We start from the raw sequence: 12,779 nt of genomic DNA, 5'->3' as shown, positions 1-12,779 counted from the left end.
GTGACATAGGAGGAGGGTTGGTAGGTAAGGATAGTGATATAGGAGAAGGGTTGGTAGGTAAGGATAATGACATAGGAGAAGGGTTGGTAGGTAAGGATAGTGATATAGGAGAAGGGTTGGTAGGTAAGGATAGTGACATAGGAGAAGGTTTGGTAGGTAAGGATAGTGACATAGGAGAAGCAGGGGCGTAGCTAATGTCTCCTGGGCCCTGGTGCGAGAGGCCAACTTGGGCCCCCCCCCCCCCTCCTTTCACGACCAAGTGATGCTATTGTTGTGTGTGTGTATGTATATATATATATATATATATATATATATATATACACAGTGGTGCCTTGGATTATGAGCATAATTCGTTCCAGGACCGTGCTTGTAATCCAAATCCACTCTTAAACCAAAGCAAATTTTCCTATAAGAAATCATGTAAATGCAGACAATTGGTTCCACACCCCAAATATATTTATTATTCTGTACTGTACAGTAATGGAGAGGATGGGAAACACAAGGGCTGACAGAGACTGCAGGGAGCAGGAAGGAAGGAGCAGGGCAGATGTGGGCACATACATGCAGCACTCTGTCCGGGGAGAGAGGGGTTACAGCTATGGAGAGATTACCCCCCCACACACAGTCCTGTCCCCTGATGTAAGCCCCAGCCTGAAGGGGATCTGCTATGATTTGGAAGGTGTTTAGAGTACAGTGCTGTAGACCCCGCTATGCAGGCCATGCCCCTTCTCCACTCGCGCTCCCACCCAATACAGGAAGTTCTTAAACCAAAGCAATGCTCTTAAACCAAGTCACAATTTTGAAAAACTGTGAGCTGTTAAACCAAAACGCTCTTAAACGAAGTTACTCTTAAACCAAGGTACCACTGTATGTATATATATATATACACACACACACCAAGACAGATATTACCTATTACCGCCATACTGTTACCGACCAAATCCTGTATACTGAGACCAATATTACCAGTAATACCAGTATATAGGGAGGAAACATTACCGCCACACCACAACCACTACCATCACCACCATATTGTTACTGACCAAATCCAGTACACTAAATCACCTCATCCAGTCATATAGAGGTGGCCCCAGCTCTACACAGGCTCTATACACCATATACATTACAGTGCAGTTATATCAGGTGACTCACAGGGGGACGTCTTCTCTGATCTGAGTTCTTTCCTTTTCATCATCTTCTCCATCCGTCCTGGGCCGTTATGAGAACTTCTCTGAGCCACAAATCCACAGAATCTGCCAGACAGACATATTAGTCTCCTCACACTGACACCATCCTCATCTCTCTACACACTGCACATCTGTACTGTCCCCTTTACACCCTCATTTAGTGGGTAGCCCTGACTCTATGTGACCCCCTAATAATATATGCCCCCCTCTGTGTATTCCCTCTCCCCCTATGTTGCCCCCCCAAATAGATGGCCCCCTCTACCCCCTCCCTTATAGATGGCCCCCTCTACCCCCTCCCTTATAGATGGCCCCCTCTCCCCCCCACCCTCCCTTATAGATGGTCCCCTTTCCCCCCACCCTCCCTTATAGATGGTCCCCTTTCCCCCCCTTTATAGATGCCCCCCTCCTTTCCCCCCCTTTATAGATGGTCCCCTTTCCCCCCCCACCCTCATAGATGCCCCCCTCCTTTCCCCCCACCCTCATAGATGCCCCCCTCCTTTCCCCCCACCCTCATAGATGCCCCCCTCCTTTCCCCCCACCCTCATAGATGCCCCCCTCCTTTCCCCCCACCCGTACAGGCTGATAAAAAAACAAAACTTAACTCACCTGACATCGCGCTCCCACGTTGATCCTCACTCCTTCGATCTGTCCCCGGCTGCTGCGCGTCTGCCGCGTCTTATCCCCGGCAGCGCGCGCATCCCAGAGCTCCCTGCGCGCCGGAAACCGGAAGTCAGGGCCCAAGGCGCGCAGGGAGTTCTGGGATGCGCGCGCTGCCGGGGGTAAGACGCGACACCCCCGGCAGCCGCGCAGAAGCCGTGGGAAAGACGGAGCCAGTCTCTTGTGACCGCAAGCAAAACAATGCTTGCGGTCACAAGAGCGATTGATCGGGGGGCCCCGCGGGCCCCCCTTGTGGCGGGCCCGGTCGCGGCGGCGACCCCCGCGACCACGGTGGCTACGCCACTGAGGAGAAGGGTTGGTAGGTAAGGATAGTTACATAGGAGAAGGGTTGGTGGGTAAGGATAGTGACATAGGAGAAGGGTTGGTAGGTAAGGATAGTAACATAGAAGGTTTGGTGGGTAAGGATAGTGACATAGGAGAAGGGTTGGCGGGTAAGGATAGTGATATAGAAGAAGGTTTGGCAGGTAAGGATAGTGACCTAGGAGAAGAGTTGGTAGGTAAGGATAGTGACCTAGGAGAAGGGTTGGTGGGTAAGGATAGTGATATAGAAGAAGGTTTGGTGGGTAAGGATAGTGACATAGGAGAAGGGTTGGTGGGTAAGGATAGTGACCTAGGAGAAGGGTTGGTGGGTAAGTATAGTGACATAGGAGAAGGGTTGGTGGGTAAGGATAGTGACCTAGGAGAAGGGTTGGCGGGTAAGGATAGTGATATAGAAGAAGGTTTGGTGGGTAAGGATAGTGACATAGGAGAAGGGTTGGTGGGTAAGGATAGTGACATAGGAGAAGGGTTGGCGGGTAAGGATAGTGATATAGAAGAAGGTTTGGTGGGTAAGGATAGTGACATAGGAGAAGGGTTGGTGGGTAAGGATAGTGATATAGGAGAAGGGTTGGTAGGTAAGGATAGTGACATAGGAGAAGGGTTGGTAGGTAAGGATAGTGACATAGGAGAAGGGTTGGTAGGTAAGGATAGTGATATAGGTGAAGGGTTGGTAGGTAAGGATAGTGACATAGGAGAAGGGTTGGTGGGTAAGGATAGTGACATAGGAGAAGGGTTGGTGGGTAAGGATAGTGACATAGGAGAAGGGTTGGTGGGTAAGGATAGTGACATAGGAAAAGGGTTGGTAGGTAAGGATAGTGACATAGGAGGAGGGTTGGTAGGTAAGGATAGTGATATAGGAGAAGGGTTGGTAGGTAAGGATAATGACATAGGAGAAGGGTTGGTAGGTAAGGATAGTGATATAGGAGAAGGGTTGGTAGGTAAGGATAGTGACATAGGAGAAGGTTTGGTAGGTAAGGATAGTGACATAGGAGAAGCAGGGGCGTAGCTAATGTCTCCTGGGCCCTGGTGCGAGAGGCCAACTTGGGCCCCCCCCCCCCTCCTTTCACGACCAAGTGATGCTATTGTTGTGTGTGTGTATGTATATATATATATATATATATATATATATATATACACAGTGGTGCCTTGGATTATGAGCATAATTCGTTCCAGGACCGTGCTTGTAATCCAAATCCACTCTTAAACCAAAGCAAATTTTCCTATAAGAAATCATGTAAATGCAGACAATTGGTTCCACACCCCAAATATATTTATTATTCTGTACTGTACAGTAATGGAGAGGATGGGAAACACAAGGGCTGACAGAGACTGCAGGGAGCAGGAAGGAAGGAGCAGGGCAGATGTGGGCACATACATGCAGCACTCTGTCCGGGGAGAGAGGGGTTACAGCTATGGAGAGATTACCCCCCCACACACAGTCCTGTCCCCTGATGTAAGCCCCAGCCTGAAGGGGATCTGCTATGATTTGGAAGGTGTTTAGAGTACAGTGCTGTAGACCCCGCTATGCAGGCCATGCCCCTTCTCCACTCGCGCTCCCACCCAATACAGGAAGTTCTTAAACCAAAGCAATGCTCTTAAACCAAGTCACAATTTTGAAAAACTGTGAGCTGTTAAACCAAAACGCTCTTAAACGAAGTTACTCTTAAACCAAGGTACCACTGTATGTATATATATATATACACACACACACCAAGACAGATATTACCTATTACCGCCATACTGTTACCGACCAAATCCTGTATACTGAGACCAATATTACCAGTAATACCAGTATATAGGGAGGAAACATTACCGCCACACCACAACCACTACCATCACCACCATATTGTTACTGACCAAATCCAGTACACTAAATCACCTCATCCAGTCATATAGAGGTGGCCCCAGCTCTACACAGGCTCTATACACCATATACATTACAGTGCAGTTATATCAGGTGACTCACAGGGGGACGTCTTCTCTGATCTGAGTTCTTTCCTTTTCATCATCTTCTCCATCCGTCCTGGGCCGTTATGAGAACTTCTCTGAGCCACAAATCCACAGAATCTGCCAGACAGACATATTAGTCTCCTCACACTGACACCATCCTCATCTCTCTACACACTGCACATCTGTACTGTCCCCTTTACACCCTCATTTAGTGGGTAGCCCTGACTCTATGTGACCCCCTAATAATATATGCCCCCCTCTGTGTATTCCCTCTCCCCCTATGTTGCCCCCCCAAATAGATGGCCCCCTCTACCCCCTCCCTTATAGATGGCCCCCTCTACCCCCTCCCTTATAGATGGCCCCCTCTCCCCCCACCCTCCCTTATAGATGGTCCCCTTTCCCCCCACCCTCCCTTATAGATGGTCCCCTTTCCCCCCCTTTATAGATGCCCCCCTCCTTTCCCCCCCTTTATAGATGGTCCCCTTTCCCCCCACCCTCATAGATGCCCCCCTCCTTTCCCCCCCCCCTCATAGATGCCCCCCTCCTTTCCCCCCACCCTCATAGATGCCCCCCTCCTTTCCCCCCACCCTCATAGATGCCCCCCTCCTTTCCCCCCACCCGTACAGGCTGATAAAAAAACAAAACTTAACTCACCTGACATCGCGCTCCCACGTTGATCCTCACTCCTTCGATCTGTCCCCGGCTGCTGCGCGTCTGCCGCGTCTTATCCCCGGCAGCGCGCGCATCCCAGAACTCCCTGCGCGCCGGAAACCGGAAGTCAGGGCCCAAGGCGCGCAGGGAGTTCTGGGATGCGCGCGCTGCCGGGGGTAAGACGCGACACCCCCGGCAGCCGCGCAGAAGCCGTGGGAAAGACGGAGCCAGTCTCTTGTGACCGCAAGCAAAACAATGCTTGCGGTCACAAGAGCGATTGATCGGGGGGCCCCGCGGGCCCCCCTTGTGGCGGGCCCGGTCGCGGCGGCGACCCCCGCGACCACGGTGGCTACGCCACTGAGGAGAAGGGTTGGTAGGTAAGGATAGTTACATAGGAGAAGGGTTGGTGGGTAAGGATAGTGACATAGGAGAAGGGTTGGTAGGTAAGGATAGTAACATAGAAGGTTTGGTGGGTAAGGATAGTGACATAGGAGAAGGGTTGGCGGGTAAGGATAGTGATATAGAAGAAGGTTTGGCAGGTAAGGATAGTGACCTAGGAGAAGAGTTGGTAGGTAAGGATAGTGACCTAGGAGAAGGGTTGGTGGGTAAGGATAGTGATATAGAAGAAGGTTTGGTGGGTAAGGATAGTGACATAGGAGAAGGGTTGGTGGGTAAGGATAGTGACCTAGGAGAAGGGTTGGTGGGTAAGTATAGTGACATAGGAGAAGGGTTGGTGGGTAAGGATAGTGACCTAGGAGAAGGGTTGGCGGGTAAGGATAGTGATATAGAAGAAGGTTTGGTGGGTAAGGATAGTGACATAGGAGAAGGGTTGGTGGGTAAGGATAGTGACATAGGAGAAGGGTTGGCGGGTAAGGATAGTGATATAGAAGAAGGTTTGGTGGGTAAGGATAGTGACATAGGAGAAGGGTTGGTGGGTAAGGATAGTGACCTAGGAGAAGGGTTGGTGGGTAAGTATAGTGACATAGGAGAAGGGTTGGTGGGTAAGGATAGTGACCTAGGAGAAGGGTTGGTGGGTAAGGATAGTGACCTAGGAGAAGGGTTGGTGGGTAAGTATAGTGACATAGGAGAAGGGTTGGTGGGTAAGGTTCAGTGATGAGGTCACATGGTTGCCTATGGGATTTGTACGGCACCATAGGAACTGCATAATGCCAGGCTGCAGGACACCAATTAATGGTAAGTATATGTACCAGTCTGATGCAGGAAGCGGAATGCTTCTTTAACTATCTTAAAGGGCTGAATAAGGTTCAGGAGTGAAGAAACTGAACACAAGAAGAAGAGGACACAGTCAGAGGTTATTGTGGGAAAGATCAAAAGCAACATGGAAAAATATTACTGAAAGAGTAGTAGATGCTTGGAGGAAACTTCCAGCAGATGTGGTAAGTAAATCTACAATAACAGACTCAGGGCCGCTTTAACCAGAGGGCACATGGTGCACGTGCACCGGGCCCACTGGTTAAAGGGGCCCCCCCGAGCAGGCCGGCCGGCTCCGGCCACCAGCCTGTCAGGGGGGAGCGCCATGGATGGGTAATCTACTTACCCCTCCATGGCGCCCCCTGCAGGGCCCCCCCGGCGTTCGCCGCTGCCCCCGCCCGCTGCTGCTGCGGCGCTTCAGCGCTGCAGCAGCAGCGACACTGACAGAGAGAGAGCCATTGGCTCCCTCCCTGTCAGTGACTCTTGTGGCCGCACTTCCTGCGGTCACAAGAGGCCGCACTCTCCCTCTAGCGCCCGACGTCACTGGAGCGTCGGCGCGAGGGTGAGGGGAGTGCAGCCTCCTGTGACCGGAGGAAGTGCGGCCACAAGAGGGAAGAGAAGAGGAACGTGTGGACCCAGGTGAGTAACAGTGTTTGTTTTTTTCAATGTTATATGGGAGGGGGAGCTATATACTATGGGGGGGCACAGGGGAGCTATATACTATGGGGGGGCACAGGGGGCTATATACTATGGGGGGGCACAGGGGAGCTATATACTATGGGGGAGGACAGGGGGCTATATACTACGTGGGAGGACAGGGGGCTATATACTACTGGGGAGCACAGGGGAGCTATATACTATGGGGGAGCACAGGGGGCTATATACTATGGGGGAGCACAATGGACTATATACTACTGGGGAGCACAGGGGTCTATATACTATGGGGAGCACATGGAAGCTATATACTATGGGGGAGCACAGGGGAGCTATATACTACTGGGGAGCACAAGGGAGCTATATACTACTGGGGAGCACAGGGGAGCTATATACTACTGGGGAGCACATGGGGCTATATACTACTGGGGAGCACAGGGGGCTATATACTATTGGGGAGCACAGGGGGCTATATACTATTGGGGAGCACAGGGGAGCTATATACTATTGGGGAGCACAGGGGGCTATATACTATTGGGGAGCACAGGGGGGCTATATACTATTGGGGAGCACAGGGAGCTATATACTATTGAGGAGCACAGAGGTCTATATACTATGGGGGAGAGCACAGGGGGGCTATATACTATTGGGGAGAGCACAGGGGGCTATATACTATTGGGGGGAGCACAGGGGGGCTATATACTATTGGGGAGAGCACAGGGGGGCTATATACTATTGTGGGAGAGCATAGGGGTCTATATACTATTGGAGAGCACAGGGGGGCTATATACTATTGGGGGAGAGCACAGGGGGGCTATATACTATTGTGGGAGAGCACAGGGGGACTATATACTATTGTGGGAGAGCACAGGGGGGCTATATACTATTGTGGGAGAGCACAGGGGTCTATATACTATGGGGGAGAGCACAGGGGGGCTATATATTATGGAGAGCACAGGGGGGCTATATACTATTGGGGAGAGCACAGGGGGCTATATACTATTGGGGGGGAGCACAGGGGGGCTATATACTATTGGGGGAGAGCACAGGGGGGCTATATACTATTGTGGGAGAGCATAGGGGTCTATATACTATTGGAGAGCACAGGGGGGGCTATATACTATTGGGGGAGAGCACAGGGGGGCTATATACTATTGTGGGAGAGCACAGGGGGGGCTATATACAACTGGGGAGAGTGCACAGGGGGGCTATATACTATTGTGGGTGAGCACAGGGGGCTATATACTACTGGGGAGAGTGCACAGGGGGGCTATATACTAATGGGGGAGCGCACAGGAGGGCTGTATATAACTGGAGGAGCACATGAGGGGCTATATACTACAGGGACACCTTAAAACTATGGAGGCACAGAGGGGTGTAACTATGTAGGAGTACAGAGGGGTGTAACTACTGTATAGGGGTATAAGGGACCTAACTACTGTATGTGTTGGAGCCTAAAATATTTGTCTGGCAGATTCTGGAGAGAAGATTCACAGCCAGGAGAAGACTTCAAGGTGGCCCAGGCTGGATGGAGAGAAAAAGAAAAGGTGACAGACTCTGATCGGAGAAGACGCCCCCGGTGAGTCACTGGATGTAACTGTACTCTGTTATAGGGTTGTAGTGTTAGGGGTCATGATGTGGCGGTATTATGTAATGGTATCATTGGTGATATCTTTCTGTTTTGTTCAGTGCAGTTTTTATGTAATATGTAATCACTGTATGGTGGTAGGAGTGTTATAAGGTAACTACTGTATGTATTGGGGCTCTTGATACAGTGTGGGGGCAAATTCAGTACATTATACAATGTGCCGAAAGGGAAGGGGGGGGGGGCCCACACTTGAGCGCTGTGCACTGGGCCCACCAATGTATTAAAACGGCCCTAGACTAGACGGAGCAGGGGGGCTCTTCTGCCGTTAATCTTCTAGGTTTCTGTGACAGATACACTTTAGTATTTATGGCGTCGCTGCCACTGGCCAGGAGAGAAGGGAACACATGTGAGCGGTTGCTATGAGGCCTATTGTCCATATAAGAAGCCTGACCTCCCAGGAGCTGAGGAGCCGCCTTATGGCCCTATTCCACGGGCCGTTTTAGAGGAGCAAACGAGCGCTATTAGCGCTCGTTTGCTCCTCGTTCGCCGCTCGCTGCCGCCGCTATTCAACGCGGCTGCAGCGAGCGGGTGAGTGCGGGTGGGGCGGCGGGGAGCTGCGGGGGGGCTGCTCGGAGGATCGCTGATCGTCCGGGCAGCCCATAGGATATAGCAGCGTCTGCTGCCGATGCTCCTATTCAGCGGAGCGACGGCAGCAGATCGCTGCTATATCAGTCGCTTGTTTTTCAACATGTTGAAAAACAAGCGACTGCAACGATCAGCCGACATGAACGATGTCGGCTGATCGTTGCACTCTATTCCACGGAACGATTATCGTCCGTAGCGGTCGATATCGTCCGAAAATGAACGATAATCGTTCCGTGGAATAGGGCCATTAGAGACAGGAGGACGGTGACAACAATGGATGATATGGGCCATTGCCTCGTCAACCCCTTCCTACAGGCTGTATGAGGTGTAAACCTTCCTGACGGCCCCATTCATCTGACTGCAGAAATCCATGTACCTGCCATGAAACAACCCCATTCAAACCAATGAGATCTGCTGCATGTGAATTGGCCCTTGGGGTATGCTGGGCTCCCATAGACCTGGTTCCCTCTGCAGTCAGCCACATAAAGAGTCATCACAAACACAATGGGGGAGATTTACAAAATGTCCGCCCGAGGCATACGCCAGGGAGAAGGAGCAGATTCGCCTCTTCTCCCTGGCATACGCCTCCCGTGTGCCACGTTCGCCCGATGGGCGGGCTGGTGGAGCTTGCGGGGGGGGGGGGGGGCGTGATGAGGCGGGAAGGAGACGGGCCTCCTCCTGCGCCTCATTTATCATGATTTACACAAATCTACACCAAATTAGGCGCCCGGGCCGGACTCACTAAGAGGTGTGCGCCTCTTAGTGTATCCTGCCGCAAAAAAGAGGGCGGGGCCTAATATAAGACTTGGACACCGGTCTTCATAAATCCCCCCCATTATGTTAGTGTCTGAGTGTGCAAGTGTATGGCGGGATGGAAGTCGGGAAAGAGCAGAAGAACATTGGTCAGACCGCTGTGTGATGCTTATAGCTGGCGCTACATCTTTCCTTCTGTATAGTCGGCCATATGTCTGCTGATTGTTACCTAATAATTATGGCCCCCGGACACAGGAGGGGAAAGTTGTCTAAATTGCCTGATATCAGGGGATGGGTGACAGTCTGGTGTATATCAGTCTCTATCCTGATGAAGATTAAGCACGGTGGGTTTCAGCCGATGCCTTACACCCACAATGAAAGCAGCGTGTATGTGTGCTGGACCAGAGCCATTGTGCATGTTTGTGGTGGAATTGTCGGACTTACAGGGGAACTAGATGCCTGCTGATATGTCCCTATTGCACAAGGGACTCTGAGGAGGATGATATGTCTCTTATAGGATGTCTCTTATAGGATGTCTCTTACAGGATGTCTCTTACCTTCCTCCTCCGTGCTGTTCCGGTGCAGTTAGTCATTTGCTCCATGGTCCAGTAAGACCGTTAGGAACACTGCCCGCCCCGCCGGGGGCAGATCAGGGCTACGTGGTGTCCCACCACGGGTGTTGCTATTGGTTACACCCTTCGTAAAAGCTTGTACTTTTAAGAGTAAGTGGTAAAGTAGTAGTACCAGAGTTTTGCCACAACATGTCACTGTTATAACTATGTGTATCTAGATATTGCACAGCTGTAGTACTCTAAGGGTTATTCTTTTGCTTATGTACCACATGGGTCTGTACACCAATGAGAGTTTTTCTTCTTCTCACCTATCATCTCTCTCTACTTTCACACGCACACTCCTCACCCACTCACAGCACAGGTTACACCTGCTGTAGGAAGGAAGTCACATGGGTAGAGGAAGTGCAGGGTCTTTTGCCTTTAGACTCTGTAGAGGTAGGATGCTCCTCACAGTTTCTCCTCAAGTAACCTCACAACACACTATGCAGTGTTAAAGGGGTTATCCAGCGCTACAAAAACATGGCCACTTTTTCCCCTCTCATCTCCAGATAGGGTGGGGTTTGGAACTCAGTTCCATTAAAGTAAATGGAAATGGAAACCACACCTGAACTGGAGACCAGAGAGGGGGAAAAAGTGGCCATGTTTTTGTAGTGCTGGATAACCCCTTTAAGCTTCCACTAGAGAGGACGAGTCAGGAATCTTCAGAGTAAACAAGAGACTCTGTGATTCCTCGTCAAGCACCGACACAGTACACACACACACACACCCCTTATATATAATTATATGGGGGGGGGGGGTTGCATGAATTACCCTCAGAATTTCGGGATGAAGAGGTGAACTCGCGTTGATGTGTCAGTGACCGCCATCACAGGTAAGTTTTATTATTTTTCATTCTGACAAACTTTTTATTGGATGTTTGTAGCCAGAAAATGTGATGTTATATTAAGCAGCATTATTTTCCCAGATTTGGATAAGTTTCGATGCTTCTGTTGCAGATTCCATCACATTGCTATGGTGACCATCTTGCGCTTACCTCCCCGGCTCCAGTGCTGGTGCCCGCTTACTGCCGCTCCGGTCCTTGTCTACTTCCTGGTTAGAGAAAGAACCTGGGACGTGACCTGTCAGCAGCTGTAGCGGGGTCCCACCTCTGCCACTGATTGGCTGATTCATCCAAGATGGATACACAAATGTATGTATAGATAATAGCTCACTGTTGAGCTTCTATAATGTTAGAATCCAAAACTTTATTGATTAAAAATATAACAACATTGTAGCAGTAAAAATTTCAGAAAACCACACATGGAAAACAGCAGCAGAGGTGTGAGCAGGTCAGGGTAACCTAATGATACAGGCTGCACCCCGCTGTAAACTACTAGGAGATAGTCAAAACCAGACACTGATGACATATGTAGCAGGGTATATGGCTCTAAAACCCAGGTAGTATCCTAAATAAGCAATCTATGGTAAAGTGACTAAGTGCTGAAGTGCATGAAGCAAAGTGCAGAACATACCCATCCACAGTTCACTGCCCGTCCTGGATGCCGCCAAACCCCGACGTACGTTTCGTCTCCTTCATCAGGGAGTGACGTCATCACAGCAGGACTGGTCTTATACACCTGATCCCCATAACAATGTGATGGAAAACGCACCTGTAGTCCATAATCGGTGGCATGCAGCATGTGGTCCAGGTCCGCCCCGCCGGATGTGACGTCACCAGATGCGCGCGCCGGGGGGAAGGCCGGCCACGGCACGTCACCGTGATCCGTCCTCCCCGCGACAGCGCACCCAGTAGAGACGCCCACCAGGCGAGGACAGCCCCTCGCTACACACTGCATGCGCTCTACTACCGGCCGGATAAGAAGGATGAATAATGGCATATAATACTGAGATGGGTATAATGTAATAGCAAAGGAGGATACAAAAATATAATAAATTCATGATATGATGGAGAGCAAATAAATATAACACATTAAATACATACATAAAGTATCACAGACTATGTGTCACATAATAGATTACATATATATGTAGATTATAAGTGAAAAAGTGCTAAAACTACAAAATCATAGTGACAAATTTATTACGGCAACCAAAAACAAACAAACAAACAATGATGAAACCGAAAATATGACAGAAACTCCATATAGTGCAAATAACTATGTGCAAATGTAAAGTGCAAAAAAACACATCAATGTGCAAAAAAAACACATCAATGTGCAAAAAAAACGCAAAAAGGCATACTAGTGTGGAATTGTGATTGAGATGTGACATGTAATTAAAGTGCAATGAGCAAAAACGCATCACTGTGCAAAAATAGATCAGTATGCAACAATAAATCAGTGTACAAAAAAACGCATACTAATGTGAACTTGGTCCAAAAACTAGGGACCTGAAAAATATCTGATTGTATGTAAAGTGCAAATGTGCAATGATACCAAAAAGATTAGATAAATGAAACTGGTGATACAATAATGTGTAAACAGAATTTCAAAGAATCAGTCAAATACTTGTGCAGCTGTAGGGAACAACGGCCATACAGTGTGTGAAAAACAGCCGGTGGGCCCATAGAGT

The 12,779-nt window shown here is 49.7% G+C and overlaps 1 long non-coding RNA gene across 1 annotated transcript in view; it reads left to right on the top strand.

The window, feature by feature from the left end:
• LOC138774261 (uncharacterized) overlaps positions 1-11,361 on the top strand; it is a 63,742-nt gene extending 52,381 nt beyond the window's left edge. Inside the window, exon 3 of the long non-coding RNA XR_011360279.1 lies at positions 11,204-11,361. This is a non-coding gene — a long non-coding RNA (uncharacterized lncRNA). The remainder of the gene's footprint in view (positions 1-11,203) is intronic.
• Positions 11,362-12,779: the final 1,418 nt, after the last annotated feature.

Source organism: Dendropsophus ebraccatus, chromosome 15 (genome assembly GCF_027789765.1).
Source record: "Dendropsophus ebraccatus isolate aDenEbr1 chromosome 15, aDenEbr1.pat, whole genome shotgun sequence".
In the NCBI taxonomy this organism is placed as follows: Eukaryota; Metazoa; Chordata; class Amphibia; order Anura; family Hylidae; genus Dendropsophus; species Dendropsophus ebraccatus.
Note: the sequence above shows the minus strand (reverse complement) of the source record. Positions and strands in the feature narration are given on the sequence as shown.